Genomic DNA, 19,591 nt, shown 5'->3' on the forward strand with positions numbered 1-19,591 from the left:
ATAACTGCACTTTGAATGAGTTCAGAAAAACTGTTTCTTTTAATAAGCTAATTCAAGCAGCCAATCAAAACATGGAGTAAAGGTAATGTAAGTCTGCAATGGTGTACACATTTTTGAACAAACTTTTGGTTATAATGTCATTTTAAAATTCCAACTATATAAACCTGATGAAAGTAAGTTTTCAACTTTAATTACAAATGTTGTGGCTACACAGTTGTTGATTTTAGGAAGAACATTTCTAACTGCAGCTATTATATGACATGATGGTCCTTTGACAACATCCGCTTATTACACAGCTTATTGAAAATGTAAAAAAAGCTGATGTTTCGGAAATGATTCACATTTGTCTATGAAACAATGTTGCCTTTTGACTTAAAAATATTCTTACTTTCTGTTTTCAGAAGAAAGAATTTAGGGTAGGTAACTGGCCTATAATGATTCTAGGAGTTGATATAATTTTATGTACTGTTTTAAATTGCTTTGTGATTAAAAGTGATGTAGAGAATTAAATAATTGTAGTAGTCATAGAGGTAGTGTAAGTCTGCTTCATAGTAAGCAGTATCAGTGTCATAGGAAATGTGGAACATGAGTGAGCAAGAAGGGAGAGATATTACTAGTACAGGATTGTGAAAGTGATCTTGAACGTTTTCTTTCTGAAAGTTGCGGAAAAAGAAAATGACGGGATTTGCTTAGAAGAATTCCAAGAGTTATAAATGGCTCTTACACGATTTGGCCTTGAGGAGAAGTGCGGTAGAGAGCGAGAAGTCATTTATTGTATGTAACATATTTGTCAAAACGATGGAGTTTTTCTTTCAGAAAGTGGCGGGCTGAAAATAATAACAGCACAACAGAGTATAAGCTGTTCATAGGACATCCTTCGACGTCATGGAAAGTAAGTTACTTTTGAGGAGTTCTGATTTCTGATTGGTTATGTTATATGGGTTTTTTAAACACAATCCTTTTGATTGTGTTTTTTTTTCCCCGCTGTTATATGATGAATACCTTCAAGTCACTGTTTTTAGTGAAATTTGATATATTCTGAGAACAGCAAAAATAAACCATTTAACATGTATAATTAATTCTGTACTTTTTGTATTTATGATATACATTTAGAACTGTGTAGGAGGCATGGAGAAACTGAGGCTTCTGTAAGTGTCAAGGGAGGTGAGTAATGAACATTGCTCTGTTGCATACAGTCCTCACCTTCTGCGTACTCTTGGATATGCTAGACTACATCTGTACAATGAGATACCTAAGCAGAGGAAATACAGGTGATGTGATTGTTAAATGAGCAAAAATATTTGCACGTTTTTCAATTATATCACCTGTGTTTCCTAACATTACGAATCACATTGTGCAGATGAGGTTTAGGCCTGTCCAGGGAGACAGAAGAGGTCTGGCCTTTGTTCAAGAGTGCAGTGGACATGACTCACTTCGTTGGTAGGCCTGCACATGTATTATCTCCTCTGTACTCTTCAACAAGCCTAAATTTAATCTGTAACTCTGAGTAGGCCTCACCTCAAACAAATCTCTGGATAGGCCACACCTTATCGGCATCCTGAAACAATCATTTAAAATGTTAGGGGCAGTTTTATGATGGCCTTGCGCCTCTTTTGCGCCGCCGTTGCGTCACTTTTGTGACACAGCAGCAGTGCAAAAGATGCACCATGTTGCAAGATAGGCCTCACTTCATCTGCAACAAGATACCGTCAGTTTAAAATGTATATATTTAGGACTGTGTAGGGGGCATGGAGAAGCAGAGGCTTCTGTAAGTGTCAAAGTTGTTGCATACAGTGCTCACCTTCTGCGTAGTCTTTCATATGCTAGACTACATCTGCACAATGAGATACCTAAGCAAAGGAAACACAGGTGATGTGATTGTGGAATGAGCAAAAAAAATTGAACGTTTTTCAATTACATTACCTGTGTTTCCTAACATTATGAATCACATTGTGTAGATGCCTCACTCAGTCTGTATCTGACACTCTTTCCTTCACTTCCTCTGTCTCCTCTCTCCCTCACTCTCTTTTCCTTATTCACCCTTTCCTTATATAGTTTACCTTACTCACTTTCTTTTAGTAGCTTACACAACTTCAAGTTAGTTTTCTCTTCTATCCTTCTTTTCTGTCACTGAAAGTATCTTCTTTTTTTTCTCTTAGTAATTTACTCTATTTCAATTTCTTTTTGTGTCTGACTGTCTATCACCATTTCTTTCTCTTTTTTTCTGCATGTTTATCTCTAACTTTATTTCTTTGTAAAATTGGATGATTGTCAATCTTTTCCCTTGTCTTTTCTAATTTTTAAATACATGTTTTAATATTTTTCAAATTTTTGTTCTTTCTTTCACAGATTGAAAGTATAAAAATAACAAGTGACTAAGTTAACGACAATTATAAGGTAAATGTTTTGTACTCTTTTCGTTACACTTCTATCACATTTAACTTCTATTAGTTCCACTGCTTCATTTCTTTAACCCTCAGTTTCCTGCCTTTGCTACTTCCCTCATTCCTTTCTCTATTACTTACTTACTCTACTCCTTCCACTCCTTTTCTCAGTCCCTCTGTTCTCATAGTTCCTCACTCCTGTTCTATTACTCTCACTGTCCCTGACTGATCACTCTTTCACTACTTGTTCATTATGCTTTCTCCCTGTAGTTCAAGCACACTAAGGGGCATATTATCAACACAGGCGATAAAATTATCGCTGCTTTTATTGGCAGAAAACTGCCGCAAAAGCGGCTTTAGCGGCAGTTTTCTGCCGATAAAAGCAGCGAAAATTTTATCGCCTGTGTTGATAATATGCCCCTATGTTATTTACATTTCTTTGCTGTTTCAATCATTCCTTTTCTGTCACTTCTTCTTTTCTGCTTTCTGTTTTTTCTCTCTGTTATTCCACATGTTTTAACCTTAGTCACTATCATACATCTTGTTTTATTCCTATTTACTCTTGCTCACTGTTTTCTTAACACTTTCCCTCAGGATTGTTCTTTTAGTCCGGTTCTATCCCCACCTCTCATTCCACATCCTTTACTATTTTTCTTCTTATTTTGAACATTCACTCACATTCTCTAAGAAACTCTTGTTTATTATTCTTCTACTCTCCTTTTTTTCTTTCACTTCCTTATCTATTTTGTTTTTCACAATTATACCATCTTCCATCTTTTATTCGGTAAATAGATCTATTAAACAGTATCTCTCTGTTACTCCCTCTAGCTGTCTTTCTTTTAACATTACTCTCTGTTTCCTTCCCTTATACTAACTCTTCTTTTTTTTAAAAAAAAATTTTGGTTCGCTTCCGGTTCGCGTACCGGGAAGCGTACCGGGAAGCGCACCAATGAGAAAAATGAAGTCAAGAGTGCTAAAAATTTTAGTATTTTTTAAAAATGGGAGGTAGTTCTGAAAAGAACTTTTTTAATGTTTTTGTTGTTTTATATTCTTTTTTAATTTTTCAGAACATTTTTTGTTTTTTTTGTATTTTTTGAACAATTTTATGTTTTTTTTGGTTTTTTGGGGGGGAAACAACGAAAAACAGCCATTATAAAGGGCTCAACAAAAAACAAGAAACAAAAAACTGGGAATTAACAGTGTCTCGAGAGGAGCAAAAAAAATAAAAAAAATACTGCTTTCTTCTCTTGCTGCAGTTGTGGTTGTCGATGGAATCATTAATAAGGTGAATGCTTAGTTCCCCGTAGCAGAGGGTCTTTCCGCAAAAAATGCAGACCATTTTTATTACACCAAATTTTTTTTGTATATTTGGTACTGTTTCGCGCCCTTCTGGTGCTGCAAATGAAGATTCACCTGAGGAGGTGCTGGCCTGATGGTCTCTTTTTTTCTGAGCCAGATCCCGTACCTCAGCTTGTGCCAGATTGTTAGGGTGCCACCTCTGCATGTGGCGGATCATTGTGTAGTTCTCAAATGAATATTTTTTATTTGGGTTGCCCCTGGACATGACCTCGTTGCAAATTAAGCATGTCACCTTCGGGGCATTCACTTTTTTTTGCCCAGCAGGGATGGAAAAATACTGCCATATATAATGAACTTTGACATGGCTTTGTCTTGGTTCTTCAGGCAAGTATGTTCTGGTTTGTTGGTCCTCATCATCTTCTTCCTCCTCTTCTTCAACTCCTGGAAGGATCTGGGGTGGTGGACCTTCCTTTCTGGGTGGTGGTGGTGGTGGTGGGGGTGCACTAGCTGCAGCTACTACTGAAGCCATGTCTCAAAAATAGCTCTTGCTTTCTCAAAGAAAAAAGTAAGAATGAGGAAAAAAGGAGGGGGCTTTCATCATTTGTAGAAAAAAAAGGTTGAGAACCAATGAAAAGTGTTATTTTCAGGTCACATGTCCCGACGCGCTTACGATACGCGCACAGGAGCGCTTACGTTGCGCGCTCCGGGTCACGCCACGGAGTGCTTCCGGGTACGTTTACGGAGCACGCCGAAGAAACGCATCACGCAGTTACGCGATGCGTCACGTTTACGCGGCGTATCACGCGACTACGCGAAACGTCAGTGATGTCATTTGAGATGTCATCAGTGATGTCATCAGTGATGTCACTGACCATGTCATGAATGATGTAATATGTGACATGATCAGCAGTGGATTGCGGGTGCGCGATATATAGTTAGTACAACTAACTATATATGCGAATTTCAATGGTTTTGTGTGAGTAAAATAAGGTTTTGTAAATGCTAATTCATAACTATATATGGTCTATAACCTATGGTTTTTTCAGTGAATTTTCAAGGTTTTGTAAGTGCTAATTCCTAACTATATATGGTCTATAACCTATGTTTTTTTCAGTGAATATATATATATATATATATATATATACATATATACGAATCCAGCTTCCCAAAATGTGCTTGCTGCACAGAAAAGCACGCAGACAGCTAAATCAGCACTTCGAGGCAGTTGATGTCGATTGCTGTTTTTTATTTCATTTGGTGGGTAAAAAATGCCATCAGACGCGTTTGCTCACTGATAATTCGGCAAACGAAACACAATCACTTAAATTTTGTCATTTGGCGCGAAGGCTCACTGATAGTAAACATAAAGAAAAGGCTGTCATAGGTACAAGGGCTCATATGGACCAACAGGTATGGGCGCCATTTTGTAACGTTCATAGTACAAGTATAAACTTATTCTTATCTCATATATGTAAAGCCAGACATTATTTAGATTATTTACAATATACATATTGTATTACACGTATTTACATCTATGTACATTTGTTGTAAAGGCACAAATGCCTAAAATGTGTATATAAGCATTATGTATTGGTCATCATTCGATCTGGCCTTCATTATACATTTAGACATACTGATAGTAAACATAAAGAAAAGACTATCATAAGTACAAAGGCTCATAAGGACCAACAAATATGGGCACCATTTTGTAACATTCATGGTACATGGATAAACTTATTGTTATCTCATATATGTAATGCCAGACATTATATGAATTTATATACAATATACATATTATATTACACGTATTTACATTTCTGTACATTTATTTTAAAGGCACAAATGCCTGAAATGTATATATATGCTTTGTGTGTTGGTAAAGATTCAGTCTGGCCTTCATTATACATTTTAACAAAAAAGCGTTTGCACCCAGTATCTAAGTGGGAAGTGTAGAATAAATCATAGAAGATGGGCGGGGCTTCATCAGCAAAATTATTCGCCTACATACAACGGTCATATATCTGAACAGATGTATATACATATTAAGGTACTCCAATGTAACTACCCACTGTATCATGTAATTCATAATGTATGTGGTTTTCCTATTGGGTTCAACTCAATGATTATAATCTCATATACAAAATATTCATGAAATGCATTCCGCTTTTTATTCAGAGATAAATTACATACTACTTCCCTTACAGCCTATATTTTTCTTTAAACCTGGCCTAGTTATTAATGATGTGCATCGCTTAATCGGGTGCTTTAGAGGTGAAAAATAGGGCTAATAAGGAAAAACCAGAAAAAATTATTTTGAATACACATAGTGCAAAAGTGCTTGTGTGTTTTATAACTTTCTTACAACGGTAGTGGGGAGAAAACACAAGAACGAAAAGAACTTCTTTTTGGACGTTCTAAGGCCAACTCATTACTCATATATTTAACTATAGATGATACTAATGTCTTCCTTTGTGGTTGGGAAAGATATAACTCATGTCTGTACGTTAGATGTGATTATTGTGTTCTACCTGGCAATACTCACTAACCCCTCTAATTAATACATTCATAAGAAATTGTTCAGGTCTTCTCCCATATTGAGGCCTCCTGGGGTCTTACTATTGAGCAACACTATATATATATATATATTCCCTGAAAAAACCATAGGTTTTACAGATGTTATAGTTAGGAATTAGCATTTTAAAAAACCTTAGAAATTCACTAAAAAAACATAGGTTTCAGGGACGTTATTGTTAGTTGAACATTTGACTCATCTAAAACCAGAGAAATTCACCTGTTATAGTTAGTTTAGCTAACTATAACTTGCGCGCACGCAATGCAGTGCTGACGATGTCACATATTACATCACTCATGACATGGTCAGTAACATCACTGATGACATCTCAAATGACATCACTGATGACATCACTCATGACATCACCAGTGAATGTGTGTTTCTATAAAATATAAATATGTTTTATATATATATATGCCACGGTGTGTTGAAGATTGAATGCATTTACAAGTGCCTAAAGGAATTATTTCGTATGTGCGTGACTGACTGTATAAGTTAGTGATTGAACGTGTCTTATTGAATGCATGGGTTAGTGACTAAACTCTGTAAAAGTATGTATTAGTCTCTCCATTGGTGTGTAAGCAACTGCATGGTTTGCTGAATAGCTACATGAGTGTCTATATAGGTTATTGATTTGTTGTCTGAGTATCTGTATGGGTCCCTGAGTGTCTGTGTGGTTGGATGGGTGTATGACTCTGTTCACAGATGTCTGAGTGGGTGATTCAGTGGTTGTACGGATTATAAAGTGCATCTGGAAAGGGTTGTATGGGTGAGTTAGTGTGTCTACGGGTGTGTTGGTGAGTGAATAAATGTCTCAGTGGTATATCTGTGACTAACTGCATATGTTTTAAGCCACTATATGTGAGTGTTGGAGTATATAAATGAGTATACGAGAAACTAAATTATTTCAAGAGTGGGTGTATAAATAAGTGTCTGCTTCTATCAGTGATTGTATAAGAATGTAAATATGTGTTAGTATCTGTATAAATAAGTATTGTGGTATGTCTACAAATAACGACGTTGGTGTGTATAACTGTATACATGATTAAATGGGTATGTGATTCATTCTTTGCATTACTGACTAGACATGTGAGTAACTCTATGGATGAGTGGCAGCATGTGACTGCATGTATAGATGTATGAGTGCATATTAAAGTTCTCTATTGATGAGTAACTACATGTATAAGTGACTGGATGTGTGTGTAGACCTAGGAAATAGTGAGTGCTATGTAGTATATGGCATTCTTCTCTGTATGGTTTCAAAAATAGTATTCAGCATTTTAGAATGGGTGTATCAAAGTTTACATTAGAGCATCAGTATGTGCATCAGATTATTACGTGCATGATGTCATGAGTGATGTCATCAGTGATGTCATTTGAGATGTCATCAGTGATGTCATGAGTGATGTCACTGACCATGTCATGAGTGATGTGATATGTGACATCATCAGCAGTGCATTGCGGGCGGGCGAGTTATAGTTAGCTCAACTAACTATAACAGGCGAATTTCTGTGGTTTTATATAAGTCAAATGTTCAACTAACCATAACGTCCCTGAAACCTATTTTTGTTTTAGTGAATTTCTAATGTTTTTTAAATGCTAATTCCTAACTATAACGTCTGTAAAACTCAAGGTTTTTTAAATGTTAATTTCATATTTTAATGTTTATAAAACCTATATTTTTTCTATTATATTTTTTAATATTTTGGAACTTTATTATACTATTTTATATCTTCCCAAAAAATATGTATTTTTTGGGGGGGGGAGAAAACTGCACTCCCATACCGGTAGCGTACCAAGCTCCATCACACATGAATCCTATCCGCCATATTGCTAAACTCGTAAATGATGTGCATTTCGTATCCGACGAGTTTGTGGCACCACGTCCCGCGTAACATCATATACGCATGAAGTCACCTCAGGTACTATTTTGGCATCTGACAGGTAAGCAGTACCTAGCCACGCATTACGTCATGTACGTATGGGGTCGTGCCTGCTGCGCGTTGCATATTCGACGAGTACTTGTTGCCAGGCCATGTGTTACGTCACAGACATGTAGTATCACGCCGGGTACGCCATTCCCTTTTTTTTGTTTTTGTCTCAAAACTACATCTTTTTTTTTAATTTTTTTTTTATTGAGTTTGTATACCAGCAGTCAGACAAGAAAAACAGTAACCAGATGAATACATTATAGCTCCATGAATTATGAGACAAAAAACAGCAAAAAACAGAAAGATAGATGCACAAATATAACCAACAAAATCCTTACTGCCCCATCCAATTCGCAATTGGTAACCATAATTTATACCCAAACATTTTCCGTATAATACCCTTAAGTTTGTACAAAGAGGATTCAAGATGGTATATTGACAGTAGTTTAGCTTGCCATTTTACAAAATTTGGTGTTTCCGGGTCAATCCATTGCGACGTAATACAGAATCTATATACAGACATACATAAAAAAACGAGAGCTTCTTCTGCTGGCGACCATTTATACAATATTCTTTCTTCCACACCAAAAATAACCAATTGCGCAGTTAGTTTTACCCAGATGCCCAGAATGTCCTTAATATATCTCTCAATATCTCCTATAAATTTAAAGAGCTTTGGACATTGAAAAAAAACATGAATAGTATCTGCAGCATTTAAATTACAGCGGCTACAATAGGTCCCCCGACCAGACTTCCATTTTTTAGTTTAGCTTGCGTGTAGTAAAGATCGAACACCGACATATAATGTTGAGATTGTAGAGAGCCATTTAATAATGCCCTAGTAGCAATCTCCAAACTTCTTTCCAGCATAATTCCCTCTACACCCAACTTCTCTTGCCATTTCTTTTCTATAACCAAAAGATCATCTTCCTCCGTTGCCAAAAGGAGTTGATACAGAGGACCCATTTTAAGCCTTCCTTTAATTGCTACGATAATCTCTATTTTGTCTAAAAAAAACATATTTCTTAACAGCTTCTCTTCATAGAAACTCCGAAGCTGGAGATATTTAAAAAAGTCAGCACGCTGTAACTTATATTTACCCAGTAAAAAATTAAAGGAGGCAAAGCTCTTCCCCTGAAACAAATCTCCCAAATCCCGCACTCCCCGCTCTTCCTATCTTAACATCACCTGATCTTTAAATATTTCAGGGAAAAGAGGGCACTTCTGAAATGGTGTATACAACGTTAGCTTACTGAAAATTCCAATTTTGTTCTTAATTAACCTCCAAACCAAGTAAGCAGTGTAAAATATTTTAAATGTAGTCTTTTTATAATAGCTTGATTCCACAATTCTATTCAAACATTGTTTAGCCTCTTCACCCAAAAGCATCTCATAGATGGTAGGGGCAGAAAATTCTTCAAAAGGGGCATCTGATAAAACCAGCACCCCCATATGTTGGAATAATGCTATCCAATGATAAAGTTGAAAATTGGGAATGCTCCAGCCTCCTCTCTCCCTTGATAAGGTACATTTTTTAAAACATCTCCTTGCCCGGTGATATCCCCATAGAAATCTTGAGCACATTCTATCTATTCGGGCAAAATAATGGGAAGGTATTAAAAAAGGAATAGCTCGAAATATATATAAAAATTTTGAAATAAGCATTTTCAATAAATTAGTACGTCCAACGAGCGAAAATTTTAGGCTGTTTAATCTCTCTAATGTTTTGTTCGAGGAAACAATTATTGGATCCAAATTAGCTGAAATGATGTTATCAACATTAGCCATAAGTTTTACCCCCAGGTACGTGGCCTCTTGATCGCAATTAATATTTTCCGGTCGACCAGCTTCAGAATGTATAATTTGGGTCTTAGCTACATTTAACTTATAACCAGAAATCCGGCCGAACGTCGCTGCAGCCTCTATAATAATAGGAAGGGAACTAGCGATATCATTTGAAACAACCGCGATGTCATCTGCATACGCACAAATTTTGCACTCGGAATTTTGAATCTGAACAGGTTTAATAGCATAATTTCTCTCTAATGACAAAATAAAAGGGTCTATATATAAAGCAAATAGGAGGGGGGAGCAGGGACAGCCCTGCCTCGTCCCTCTTTCTATCAATACCTTCCCTGATAGTTTCCCGGCTATCCTTATATATGCAGCTGGTTCTTTATATAATGCCTTTATTGCTTCAATTAAAGCATCTGGAAACCCCTTCTTCACCAGGACCTGCCACAAAAAGCTCCACGAGACCCTGTTGAACGCTTTTTCAGCGTCCAACAGGGCCACACCAACCGGAGAGTTCTCTCCCTGCGCCCAATCCAACATTGAGATAATTCGTCTTATGTGGTCCGTGGTTTCCCTATGTTGTATAAAGCCATGTTGTCTCAATGAAACCAGGCCCGGCATCATATTGTTCAGCCTATTAGCTATCATCTTTGAATAAATGTTATTATCCGAATTCAATAAAGATATTGGTCTATATGACCCCCATCTCTGTATCTTTTTTACCCTTCTTTTTGAAAACTACTATTATAGCATCAGACCAGGACTGGGGAGGATTCCCTGTGAAAGCTGCTTGACAAATTTCAACCAACTCTGTTCTCATACTGTCCCTAAAAAAACGGTAACATTCTAAGGGGATGTTATCTGGGCCCATTGCTTTCCCCTGAGCGAGTCCTAATATAGCACTCTCTATTTCCCCCCATCCTGGTGGTTCTTGTAGGCTGTTCTTTTGCGTTTCAGTCAATGTTATTAGAATTACTTCATTTAAATATTCCTCAGATGAAACCTCTCCAACATCCTCCGTATAGAGATCCTGATAGTATCCTTGAAAGGCGGTCAGCACGCCCTCCTTAGTCTCTTGAAGCACCCCCTGCAGATCTTTTACTTTAAAAATGTCTGTATAGGCAGCTTTTTCCCTAACCCTTTTGGCCAATATTCTGCCCGTTTTGTCACCAAATGAATATGCTTCTTCCTTATGTAAAACAAATTGTGCTGCTATATCGTCAGCTATGGTTGCATAAGCCCTAGACCTAAGAATAGAAAGCTCCTTCTGGATTAGATTAAGTACAGCTACTTCTGCCCGACCCTTATCGCCTCAGCCAACTTTTTCTCAGACGTGACCACCTAATCGAAGTCCTGTCGATGTTTTAATAGGGTCTGCTTCCTTTTAAAGTACATCTAAATAACTTTAAAACGGTATATGAGAGCTAGGGGTGGGTGGAATTTGCGTAATTGCGTTACGCAAATCTCCGCAAAACAGTAAGAAATCTCTGTGAACACGCAGAAATTCCGCAAACACGTGGAATTGCTTGTTCGCGATGCTTTTTTCCTGTTCGCAATTGCTGTTTGTGTGCTCGGGGGGAAATATCTCGCGAACATGCATTTTGAGAACGCGAACAAGCAAATAATTTTGTGAAGTCGTCGAACGCAGAATTTTGGGCAATCTAACATTCTCTGCGGAACGCGAAATTACCCAAATTCCAAAAATTACGCGAGCGGAACGGAATTTACCGCCCAGCCCTAATGAGAGCACGTGAAAATCTAAATTATTTTAAACATTTATATATTTCTAACTGTAATAAACATATTATGATAAATATATTTTGGCAAAATCACGACGGGTGCGGCCTCCATGCACGCTTGGTGCACGGTTGCCATGTGAACTTAAAAAAAGCATTTGATTGGTTCATAACATTTCCCATTGTAATAGTTGAATGACCCCACCCATTTTACTCATTCTCTCTACAGCGTTTGATGAGAGACACCTCTTCTGCTTTGAAAGCTTTTTTGAAAAGTGTTTTCCTGTATACACATATCTTATACTACACACAACATGCAAAGATCATCTTGATCAATATTCATGCTCTGTACATTAGCCTTCCACGTGTGATTGCCATGCATCTCAAACGTTCCATTAAAAAACAAATATGTGTTACACGATGCCCCTGGTGTGTGTGTCTGCACATTATTGTGCTGCCTTTCGGCCTGGGTATTGGTGGCTCTAAGGAGTATCATCAGGCACGGGCAGATTGCACATCCTAGATCACATGCCATCTCATTAACGATAGTTTCCGCCCTCCCGACACATGCTACACTAATCTAAATTGCACACTCTGCGAGGTCAAAACTACAAAAGAAACACACATAAGTACACTTCCTGGCCAGGCAGGAACTGAACAACGCCCAGTTCCCCGGAAAAATTATTCACACCCCTAAGCTGGCCTGCGTACGCAAGCCCAGCCCACTTTGCGTTTGTATAAATAGGATAACAACGACGCCACAAGTCCCTCTTCTTCCACACTACCTCAAATGATATGCCGCATCCACCTCGCATATCACAATGCGTATTAAAAAAAAGAAATGGATCCATGAGGTGTACACCATCCTGGCTATCAACACAGGCTCTAAATTGTGAGCCCTACTGCCTATTGTCTACTAAAGGGATCCATGAGGTGTACACTCTCCTGTAATCAACACTCCATCTGAATTGTGAGCACTGCTGCCTGTAGTGTTTGCTCACACAACAATGATAGCAGGTAAGCAGAGCGGCCTGGGTGCACAAGGACAGCAAATGAGCACGGTGGGGTACTTCAGCCTGGCTGCACAGGTGCGAACAAACGATATTGCCATGTGTTATGATGTGATCTTTGACCTCATTCAGCCACATCTCTGCTCATTTTAAAGACCTGCTGGACCATACTGTAGGCCTAAGCCAGCAGGCAGCACTGCCCTACAGACACCTCTTCAGCGCGGTGCTGCGGGAGGGGTGTGCAGCATGGCTAAAAGTTATATAAAAAAGGGTTATTACATGACAAGTGCTGGGTGCGTCATAGGGCTTTTTTCTTATGGCGGGTGGGGATGGGCAGCACTGACAACGGGCGGGTAGGTGGTCGGAAAAGAGTAACAGGACATAAAAAAAGAGCTAAGACATGGCCAACTCAGCCCGCATCATAGGTCTTTCTATTTCTTATGGTGGATGTGGGGCTGATAACACGGATAATGGGAGGGTAGGGGGTGGAAGGGGAAGAAGCAACACAGACACCAGGTGGTGATGGAACAGAAACAAGCACTCACTTACATTGGGGGGTTGGAAAAGAAGAAATAAATATATATATATAGTGCCTCCAGAGGCGCACCTGAAGTCAAATTTCGGGGGGGCTAAGAAAACATTTCGGGGGGGCTGATTCTTCAAGCAAAAGGCAGAGTGGAGCTGCAGGGGCCCTAAGAAGGGGTGACAACCATCAAAGCCTCATTAACAAGCTAAAAGTCTTTAAAAGACCTGTGAAGTACTCTGGTGCGGCTGTGTGGGCGCCTGGGAAGCTGTCTTATCCCGGGCTGCCACACACGACGGGGGGGGGGCTGAAGCCCTTTGAGTCCAATGGGCGTTGCACGTCTAAGTGCCTCAATTACAGCACAATCAGCAAAAGTATAACAGTTAAGTAGAAGCAATCAGTATTTGGTACAGGCTCCAGCTAAAAGTAGGAATTGAAACCGGAAAGCGCTAGCCAATTAGAGGGCAGCAAAGAAGAGTGACAATGAAACCAATAAATGGTTAGCAATAGGGGGCTGCAATCTCACTGTAAGATAACAATATATCTCACAACAGACAGCACATGCACTGTCTTAGCTAAGACCTAAAGTTTGATCTCACTCCGTTCAAGGCTACCTCCTCCTTTGTGGCTTCTTGTCAATTTCATAAGGCACTATATACAGCTTGAGGGCAAGAAAGACTTCCTTTGATTCCAAATTATATGAAAATAGCTCCATGTGTACCACCTAGGTCATGGCCACTGAAATGCTTTGATTATGCTCTATTTTCCTCAATAATTATGGATTTACTGCACTTAGTACAAAGTTCGCCATTTACTGCATAATTTGCAGATCTCAACCTAAAATGTATTTCTAGCTCCATCTGATTAAAAAATACCCCCAAAAACGTGCCACGCATCGTGACGTGCAGTGGTAGACCATTTGCAATTTTAATTGTTCAACTGTCATTTGTTGATTGCTGTTGAAACCTTGGCCCAGATAACCTAAATGTGTGTTAAGGCAAAATAATATTCCTATAAAATGTATCCCATTAAGCCGCACAAATTGCCTTATTGTGTTGGGTTATTGAAACAACGATGCCACATAATGTAGGCCTCAACTGCCACATAAAACCACTGGCTCTGCCCAGGGTACAGCCCGTGCGCTACCTTTCTGCTATCCTTTGTTATATTGAAATTGCATTTCTATAGAGCTGGTATCCGAGCCTAAAACACAAAAAAAACTCTGTCACATTTAACGTTGTTACAGCTCCCTTTCTCGCCTTCTTAATTCCAATTGTTACAGCTCCCTTTTCCTCCTTCTTGATTTCCTCCCATCCCTGTACACCCCCCTCCTCTTTCTATGTTTTGCTTTTTAAGGAGAAGGCAATGCGAGCCCCGGGATTTCTATAATAACTTGTCTACTGCAGCAGCGAGAGCGGAGACAGATTACGCAATTTACTCATCGGCGCCGGGTAGGCCTAATCATTCCCCCAGTAACAATTACAGCCCAGGCCCGGCCGCAAAATCCGGGCGATTGCACCGGCGCAGCCGCCCCCAATTAACTCGGCTCCTGTGTGCGGGCCCTGGAGGCCCCAGACAAGGCGGGCGAGATGCGGTCGCGCGGACATTGCCCGGCCTTTAATTTAAGCAACTGATCTCGTTATTTCTGACAAGATCATCCAACTTTAACAACATGCGGGGCCTTCCTTCATCCCTGTGGCACACGTTCGAAAAGTTCATTTTTTTCCATTTCTCGCTCAGTCTTATATTGCAGTGCTCTTTCCTCCTCTTCCTTCTTCCTCGTTTTCCACTTTTCCACCTTCCTTTCCGTGTTGCTTGATCTTTACGTGGAAAGATGGGTATTTTGTTTGTGATCACGACACTAATATAAAAAAAAACAGTTTAAAACGCAGAAAAGACCCAACATATGTAATGTGGAAATGTGATGAAAAAAAACACTTAAAAACTCAAAAGTCTATTTTTTTTACACTACATCCGGAGGTGCTTCATTTTAGTGGCATTTATTTAAAACGACAGTTCCTAAATAAGGAATGCTGAAACAGTCATAACCCCCCGCCCCACTCTCACCTCCCACCAGGACGCCATTAGTGAAGCAAGAGGCAAGTCAGTTTTCGTGCTCCTACATCAGCCTATATCGTCGTTACCACAGATGCAGCAAAATCGTAGTCAGGGAGACAGAAATCACGAGGAAAGCCAAAGGATGGTCAAAATCAACTTATGCGGCAATAAATGCCACATTATTTAGCACAGTGCTGTGGGGGTAACTCTCGTCACTATTGTCTCATTTTAACACACACTAATGGTATTTGGACATAAGTGTCACCGCCTTAGTACAATTGTAACACCAGATTAGTTCACTCAGCACGTGAAAGGAGAACAGCCCATTCTTTCAGATGGTGTGCCACGCTCCGCACTTTTTTACCATCATCATCCCATGTGCTTGTCAAGGCACGAAAAAAAATTGCTCTCTTGGCAGATGATTTAATCACATATACTTCGGACTTATAGAAGTTCCTTCCTCATATAGAAGCTTGGTCAGCTATCAGGATGAGGATACCAGATGATCTAGGCGAAGTCAGAAATTATGGCTTGGAATCTTTCCCAAAAAACTAGACCAATAAAGGACAAAAATAATTAGCTGGGAGTTAGGGGGTACATGATTTCGAGAGAAATGCAGAACCCTAATAAGACTATTAAGAAGACGGAAAGCATGGTCAATAAGTAGTGTAATAGCTAAAGGGAGACAGTCTTTGCCGGATTTCCGGTTACACTGTGGAACCTTTCTAGGTATAAATTGTAGAATGCAGATTGTCAATCATGCCCGGTCTAACATAGGTCGTCTGTTTCAAGCCATGGACAGTGATATCTATAGGCAATAGTTTCTGTATAACTTTGGTTCCCCAAAATATTTTAAAATATAAGACTGAAGGTGTTGCAGGTATGTGCTAGACAGGGTTGAAGTTAAAGCTGAGGTTGGTATGACATGTTATAATACACTGGCCCCAATCTGGGACTCTCCAGGCGCACCTGAGTGCATGAACGATCGGCTTTGCCATCGCTTAGAGAAGCTCATATTGGTAATTGGGGTCGGCGAGCAGATGGAGCTAATCTGCATTCCTGGAGCTACAGATAAAATAGCACTTCCTGGTTTGCCAAGCAAGATGAAGAACCGGGTTTTAGAACCCAGCGGAGCCAAGGACACGCCCAAAGTCTTCGGGTTCTCCTGTCTTGGCAAACAGAGACACGGAATACTTCTAGGTGGCGTCAGAAATCAAATTTATTAGCTGCAGCTAGTAACAGTAATCTCAGCAATACAACACGGTGTACAACTCAAGAAACTGTTCAATTTTCATAGAGCAAGACATCACCTTTTATACACAATATTATCATTATAAATGTACACCCACTGCGCAAAATTCTGACCAATAGGACACATTTTCTAACTGAGTATCACACTAACAAAAACCCAATTTACAGTAACCCAACCCAAAAGTTAATTATTAGGACTGTCCCAAATTCAATTTCCACAAGCCGGACAAACCCATAATTGAAAGCACAACCCATGTAATGAAAAGTCATAAGGAAAGAAACAATTCAGGTGCTGATTAGGATAAGATATGTGCAAGGAAACTAAAATTTAACGATATCCTGAACATTGATTGGCAATCTCAGACAACGATCAGCCAGAGAAATTGGCTTCGTGAAGGGTCAGTTTCAGGTGAAGAGGTCAGCGTCCTGCAGTTCACTCACAAGTCAGAAAAGGGCCTGTTTAATGCATAGATGAACAATGAGGCCCATGCAACTTTGTTCGTTCGGTTACCTCCACGGCCTACGTGAGGGCAACACAAAATGGCGTTATGAACAACGCAAACAAAATGGAGACCGGTCCCGAAAACCACGGAACCTCAGCCCCTCCTTTTGGCATTACGTAGGGAATGACCTAAACTCACGTCAATCCGAATCCAGGTCTATATCTATTCTCATCAGGTCATCAAGGTGTTGCTGTAACATCATCTTATTATCCTTCACTTCTCTCGGGACTGGTCTTCTCACACAGATTGTAGCACAAAGACTACAAATGGCGGGACCACACTGGATGCATAAGCAACACGAGAAAAGGATCGCTAAAGCCATACCAAGGAACATCAGAATCTTCCATCCCCATTTGGACAGCAGTTCCCAAAACCATCCCATCAATGACCAGTTCCCTTTGTCTACATGTATAGACTCAGCATACTTATGTAACCTCAAGATGGCTTGGTACACTGTCGGGGCATTATCTGGTATGAAAACGCAGCAACTAGACCCGATCAATTTACATACTCCACCTCTATCTGCAAGTATAATATCTAAAGCAAAGCGGTTCTGTAATGTCATAAGGCGATCCGCTTGAAGCTCGGCTGTAATATTGCTAAGGGCACCTGCAGTCTCATTTATAGTGGCCTCGACCACTCTCGTAAGCTGACGAATAGTCCTACCATTAGCCATAGGACCCCAAAAGGGCAGGAAACCCTTAAAGAAGTCTCCAACTTCTTGTGCGGCAGTGTCTTTCGCATCGATAACACCTCTACCATATCTTGTCTTATGGTAATTGAAAGCAGCTGTGTATGTAGGGGGAAGCAAAAATGCCACATAACATGTGCCTGAAAAGTCAGAAGGCAACCATGTATATGCTCTATCATAACAAACAAAATACGTGCCTTTGGCTGGCACGAACGGTGGAGATTTCTGGGACGTATAGACATAGGTGTGAACACACACACTCTTACCAAGCTGAGCTCTCGGATTCTGACCATTACCTTGCAGACAAAAATGACATCGGTGGGGTACAATTCAAATAGGAGGAGACCTTTTCTGTCTCTCTTTCTCTGTCAGACTAATGCTATATCTCGTCTTGTTCCAACCAACATATGCTCGTACCTCATCTTTAGGGATAGCATTATATGCATCAATATCTCTGACCATATCTACTATTCCTTGTCTCAAGGCATCATTATTCGCATTATCTTTGACAGAACGTACAGGAGATGCTTCATTCGCATAGATAAACATTGACTGGAGTGCCCATACTGACCCCTTAGGCGAAAAAGGCAAAACCAAATATGGCATTCCCTTATCTGTCGTATGCGGCATAAGACCACAAACCCAACAATTCGTGGTATTTACAACTAACTGATGCTGATGTAACATCTGTATAAACGAATTGTTCACAAATTCTAATCTTCGTGTCTGTTCATGTTCAGGTAACGTATGAAACTCATGTGGGGAAACAGTAGAAAAAGAAAGAGTAGGTTGGGAGGTAGATGCAAGTGTCTGTTGTGATGCATAGAAAATCCAACCCACACAAACCAACGTAATGTTCAAAAGCGTAAGAAAACACATTATTAAAAAACATTTGCTACGAACCAATATACACATTTGCACTCTGAAATCAACTCTTTTAACACCCTTGTTGGACTCAAAAGACTCCATCCTCTAACGTGCTGCTCACGGCAATTTTCCTTCTTCACTTAAGTGTGCGTCAAGATCGTACTAACGACCTTAAACCACAGACCTTGTGTCAATACGCGGCTCACCCCTTAAGAACTTATACCGTGACCCTGCAGCTGAGTCCGGATGGTGACTCGAAAAAGAAAAAGTAAAAAAAAAGTCTCTTGATCTGACAAGGTGTAATTCACTACATTAAAAAATTTAGATTTATTTGTCCATTTCAAAAGTCCTTTTTCGATCTCAGATTGTAGCGCTCTTTGCCAGGCACAGTCTGATCCTTAAAGAGGAGTTCCGGATTCGTTGTGTCGAGTCTCAGAGACGGAGGCACAGCAGCTTGCAGAACATCATCATCCTCGCGTTCCGACTGAGTCCATGTCAAATGTGCATCACTAAAAGGTACGAATCTAGGAACCCTTTCACACTCGGAGTCAGCTATTCCATCCCTCACCCACTTATCATACGGTAAGGGCAACAGAACTTTTTTCGTATGGGTGGCATGCACCCAGTTCTTTTTACCAGTTACTCTAACAGCAGTTCTAGTGACCAGCAATACCAAATAGGGACCAGTCCATCTCGGCTCCAAATTCTTGGATCGCTGAAAATTCTTCGTCAAGATAAAATCACCAGGTTGGATTGTGTGCCCTGGATCTGCAGTAGGTGTCGGCAAACTGTCATAGACCTGTTGGTGGAGAACACGTAATTTAGCAGTCAAGTCATGTAAGTAATCCACCAACATAGGGTACTCAAGGTCACTGTATTTTTTAGGACGAGGCACACCCCAAACATTCGCTGGACGACCAAAAACTATTTCGCATGGGCTAAGTCCCACACGAGAATGCACTGTCGTCCTTG

This window comes from Lissotriton helveticus, chromosome 1_1 (assembly GCF_964261635.1).
Source record: "Lissotriton helveticus chromosome 1_1, aLisHel1.1, whole genome shotgun sequence".
Classification (NCBI taxonomy): Eukaryota; Metazoa; Chordata; class Amphibia; order Caudata; family Salamandridae; genus Lissotriton; species Lissotriton helveticus.